We start from the raw sequence: 6055 nt of genomic DNA on the forward strand, positions 1-6055 counted from the left end.
GGAGGAAGGAAGGAGAAGGAGGAGGGAAGGAGAGACTCTCTGTTGGTGTCTCACAGGGTTCTGTCTTAGGCCCTCTTCTCTTATATATATTTGTGTGTGTGTATATATATAGGTCTTCCTCCCACTTGTATGATCTCTTTGGTATACTTCTCTGGAAGTGATATTGCTGGGTCAAAGGGTATGCATATTTTTTTTTTTTTACTCAGGATTACTTTATTATATCAAAAATTGAGCTTGTGCCGAACAGGGAAATCTTTTTTTTTTTAATTCTGGTCTCGGGGAGGCTAGGTGGTGCAGCGAACAGAGTGCCAGCCCTGGAGCCAGGAAGACCCCAGCCCAAATCCGGCCCCAGACACCCGACACACCTACTAGCCACGTGACTTTGGGCAAGTCCCCCAACCCCAATTGCCCTCCAAAAGAAAAAAAAATCCCTTAAAAAGGGGCGGCTAGGTGGCGCAGTGAACAGAGCAGCGGCCCAGGAGTCAGGAAGACCCCAGCCCAAATCCAGCCCCAGACAACCAACACAAAAACCAGCCGTGTGACCCTGGGCAAGCCACCCAACCCCAATTGCCCTCCAAAAAAAAAAAAATTCAGGTTTCTATCACTCTTCCTACCCCTCACCTCTTTGCCTCTCTCCTCTTTTTTTTTTCAAATGCTTTATTAATTTCTGATTTACATCATTAATTTCCACCAGATACTGAGTTACAAATTTTCTCCCCGTTTTTCCCCTATCCACCACCCCAAAATAGCAGTCCCGCAGGATATCCCCTCCTCCAATCTGCTCTCTCCCATACCTCTTTCGACTTTTCCAGTGGATCTCTATACCCCAGTGCCTGTATATCGTAATTCCCAATTACATGTAAAATAGTATTAATAAGAGATTATATATATATGTACATATATATATATATATATATATTTGAGTATTTGATTTTAAAACTTTGAATTCCAGATACATTCCCTTCCTCCCTTGTCTCCCACCCTTACTGGAAAGATATGCAGTTCAGTATAGGTTGGACATGTGTGGCTAATGCAAAACAATAACATAGTAAATATATTGGTTTCTCATAGAGTCATTAGCTTCCACTTGTCTCTTTTCTAATTTTTAACAAATTGTTTTCTTTTATTAGATTTTGTACCTGTTTTTCCATTTGGCCCATTTTACTTTTTAAAGACTTGTTTTCTACAGTCAATTTTTGTCCTTCCCTTTCCAAGCTCTTGGCTTTCTCTTGTATACCTCTCATTTCTCTTCCCAATTTTTCTTCTACCTCTCTTATTTAACTTTTAAAATCCTTCTTGAGTCCTTCCAAGAAGGCTTTTTGGGTTTGAGACTAGTTTATGTTCCCCTACGAGGTAATGTTGTCCTGTTCTGAATTTGTGCCTTGATCTTTCCTGTTCCCATAATAAGAATTTATGGTCATTGCCCATCTGCACTTTTTGCTCATTGTGTTTGCCAAATTCCTGACTTTTAAAGTTGAACTCTCCTGCTGGAGCATGGAGGCACTGACCCAAGTTTCTTGTGCTGGGGGCCAGAGACCTGGTCACTAATTTTGTATACTGGGGCCTCAGGTGCTGGCAGTTGGAGGCTGTAGGCATTTGGCAGTTTACCTGGTGATAGGCTTCAGTCAGTAACACTGGAGCTCTCAGGGTGAGAGTGGTGAGCCTGGCCCCTTAGGGGTGCCTGCTCACCCAGGCCTTGCACTCAAATATTTGACTCCTGATCATCCAGACTTAGCACTCGAATGTTTGACTGCCAGAGGATGTCTGCCAGCCTGGAGCTGTGCCTCCTGGAGTAGTGCTTCCTGGAGCTGTGCTGAAGCATCAGGAGATTTGGCTTTTGGAGAACAAATGTGGTGGTTTCCAAACTGATATCTACCAGTTGCTCTCCCTGTGCTGGGGTACTTGGGGGTCCTGATATTGGTGGTGATCTGCTCTACTACCCTGGGGCTCAGGATCTTCCCCTGTTTGCTGAGTTGGGGCTTCTGCCTTGCTAGGATGCTCCCATCCCCTACTGCTTCCCCTCTCCCAGATTGAGAGGGGTCTTTCCCATAAACCCTACACCCCATCTTAATGCTGACTCAGCTCTTCCAGGGATTTTTCCTAGGGTGATATTTTATGGGCTTTCAGCGGTCAATAAGGGAGGGTGAGAGCAACTTACTTCTTACTCCACCATCTGGGCTCCCAGAAGTGAAACTTTATTCTCTAACCTCATTAATTATTGTCATTTCGAAATAGTGAGCCTTCAATGTGTTTCAAAAAATGATAGCTTTATAGAAATAATGGATTTTCTACTTAAGCTAATAACTACAAGAAATACAAGAAAATTGAACTCCAACTTATTAATATTATTGCTAAAAATCAATGATAGTGAAAACAAATCCCCTAAAAGTAGAAGAATTAAACCTTGATAATACAGAGGAATTAGGTGTGATAGTACCTAGAACAGGGATGGGGAACCTGAGGCCTTAAGGCCATATGTGACTGTCTAGATCCCCAAGTGCAGCCCTTTGACTGAATCCAAACTTCACAAAATAAATCCTTTTATTAAGGGGATTTGTTCTGTGATGTTTGGATTCAGTCAAAGGTCTATACTTGAGGACCTAGAAAACCATGTGTGTCCTAGAGGCCTCAGGTTCCCCACTCTTGACCTAGAGAATTGGAATTAAAGATCTAAGTTTGAATCCTACCTCAGAAACTTAATAGTTATGTATTTCTGGGAAAATCACTTAAGGTTTCTCAGCCTCAATTTCCTCACCTGTAAAATAGGAACAATAATATCACCTGTCTCATAGGTTATTGTGAGGATTAAATGAGGTAATAATTTAAAGATCTTTGTTAAGTTAAAACACTATATAAATGTCATCTATTCTTACTTGTCACTTAATATAATGCCCCAAGGGTCTTAACTTCAGTTACATGAAAAGACACCTGTCTTCAATAGAATAATTCAAATTTATACAAAACTTTAAGATTTATAAAAATAGATTCTTTACAAAAACCCTGGGAGGTAGGTAGTGAAAATGTTATTTCTCCCATCTTGTGGAGGGAGGAAACAAGATTCAGCAGCATCATGGAAGCTGTGATAAACCTGTGATCTCATGACTGAGAAGTGTCCGAGATATAGCTGAATTCTACGTTTGCTGATTCCAAATCTAAGGATCTTCCCACCATGACAAGTTATTTTTCACTGAGTAAATATATTTTTAAGTTTTAAATCTCTCTGTTTACATCTTCTTCTCCTGCTTCATGGCACTGAGGTGACCTGGCTTCTCAAAGACTATACCAGTACATGTGCTGGTATAGTATGAGTTGGGAAGCTGATCTCAAGCTACAAAATCTGCAAGTACTGACTCAACTACAGAATTTCTGGCATCCAAGGACCATACCAAGTAATTTTGGCCACCAGATTGTGAGCCCACAATTGTTATTACCAGAGGAACTACAATTGGCCCATCTCAGAATTGGATATGGCTCCTAATTACATGGAAAGAGAAATATTAACATTTTATTTAAAATTTTTGATTTCTACATTTTCTCCCTCTTTCCCTTACTCCCCTCACCTTGAGATAGTAAGCAATTTGATATATGTGCAATCATGTAAAACATATTTCCACATTAGTCATATTATGAAAGAAGAAATGGACCAAAAGGAAAAAAAAAAACATGAAAAAATAAAGTAAAAAATAGTATGCTTCAGTCTGAATTCAGACTCCATCAGTTCTTTCTCTGATGTAAATGGCAATCATGAGATCTTTGGAATTGCCTTGGATTATTGTATTGCTGGGAATGACTCAGTCATTCATAGCTGAACATCATTCAGTGTTGCTGTTACTGTGTACTATGTTCTCCTGGTTCTGCTCACTTCACTTTGTATCAGTTCATGTAAGTCTCACTTTTTTCTGAACTCCATCTACCTGTCATTCCTTATAAAACAATTATATTCTACTTTTTATTATCTATTTATTATTATCAATTATCTATTCATAGATAAAGACTTGGAAAGGACCCTAGAGGTCATCTAGGCCAATGATGTCAAATTCAAACAGAAATAGAGTCCCCCCCAGAAAAAAAAGAAATAGGGCCACTAAACCATATATAAGGATCCCTATAGGCCACATACTAACTTAGAAAATCATATTTTAACATTATCTCTATTTTACTACATTTTATTTTGCTAAATATTTCCCAATTATATTTTCATTTGATTCTGACCAGACTCACATGTAGCCCAGGAGTTTTATACCTCCGATCTAGGCCACCTGTATTGGACCAAGGATTCTTAACCTAGGGCCCATGAACCCTTCCCCCTAAAGGTTCATTGGTAAAAATTTAGGGGTTCTACTTCTTTTTCACTAACCTCTAACTGAAATTTACCATGTAATTATTAATGTAGGAAACAAAACATTATTCTGAGAAAGAGTGCTTAGGCTTCTCCAGACTTCCCAAGGGATCCATGTTATTAATAAGCTTAAAGAACCCTGCTCCAGAATGGTCTCAACATGCATTCCAATAGCCATTTCAATTAGGACATCAATGCAATAGACTTAACATGGTTATGAGACTGCATGAAATAAGTAAGGGGTTTCAAACTATATCACTTCCACATCAAGGAAATCATAGATCCTTCAAAGTATACTCCAATAGCAGGTAGAAAGTACAGAGGAGGGGAGGTGGGGCCAAGATGGCAGAGTAAAAACAGAAACTTACTGGATCTCCCACTCCATCTTTCAAATGGGAAACCACCTCGAATACCTGCAAAAAATGATTCTAAGCAAATTTTAGTGCTACAGAACCCACAAAGTGACAAAGGAAAACAAATCTCCCCCTGAAGGAAGCCTAGAAGGCCAACAGGAAAGGACTATTGTACAAGACTGAGAACAGAGTACAGTCCTGTATGGGCCTCACTGATACAGAACAGCAACACAGAACAGTCACAGCAGACTTCAGGAGAGTAAATCACTAGCAGCTGTGGCAGGTCCCAGACTTGTCAACCCATTAACACCAAAGATAAATTAAAAGGTAAGTTGGAAAACTCTGTGGGAACTGGGTGAGAGAAGAGTGGGGTCCAGCCCCTGCCCCCAGGGTGGCAAAGGTGGCAGGCAGTTGTGATTGCTGCTGCCATCGGTTATCTCCTGAGTTCCAGGTCCACAGATCATGGAGGACTGTCCAGAGGGTAGTTGGAGGACTCTCTTTGCTGGCACTGAGGGAGGATTCTCTTACTTTGCCCCGCTTGGATCTAGGTCGCAGACTTAGGTGGTGGTCCTAGGGTGAAGAATGACAGCATGGCAGAACTTGTTGAGGCTGTGGAGAGGTGGTCCTCCTCACAGTTCTGAGGCAGGTACCTAGAAGAAGCTCAGACAGCTGCACAAAATCCCAGACATTTGGGATGCAGCACTCTCCATTCTGGAAGCAGAGTTCTACCATAGCAAGGAGCTCAAAAGTTAAGTAATTAGCTGACAAGATGAGCAAACAGAGGAAGCAAAATCAAACTAAAGAATTGTTTGTTTTTTTTTGGTGACATAGATGATCAAAACATAGAACGAAAAGAAGACAACAAATTCAAAACTCCTGCATCAAAAGCCTCCAAGAAAAATATGAATGGGTCACAGGCCATGAAGGAGCTCAAAACAGATTTTGAAAATCAGGTAAGAGTAGAGGAAAAATAGGGAAAAGAAATGAGAATGATGCAAGAAATCCATAAAAATCAAGTCAAGAGCCTGCTAAAGGAGACCCAAAAAATATTGAAGAAAATAACACCTTAAAAATAGTCTAACTCGGGGCGGCTAGGTAACACAGTGAGTAAGAGCACCAGCTCCAGCGTCGGGATGACCTGGGGATCAAATCTGGGCTCAGATACTCAGCACCACATCCAGAAATAACTGGCTGTGTAACCTTGAGCAAGTTACTTAGCCCTGATTGCTTAAAAAAATAGTCTAACTCAAATGGAAAAAGAGGTCCAAAATGTCAATGAGGAGAAAAATACCTTTAAAAGCTAAATTTGCCAGATGGAAAAGGAATTTCAAAAATTCACTGAAGAAAATAATTCTTTAAAAAT

Source organism: Petaurus breviceps, unplaced genomic scaffold (assembly GCF_028583685.1).
Source record: "Petaurus breviceps papuanus isolate PSGF00001 unplaced genomic scaffold, PetGlider_PUasm1.0 76, whole genome shotgun sequence".
Classification (NCBI taxonomy): domain Eukaryota; kingdom Metazoa; phylum Chordata; class Mammalia; order Diprotodontia; family Petauridae; genus Petaurus; species Petaurus breviceps.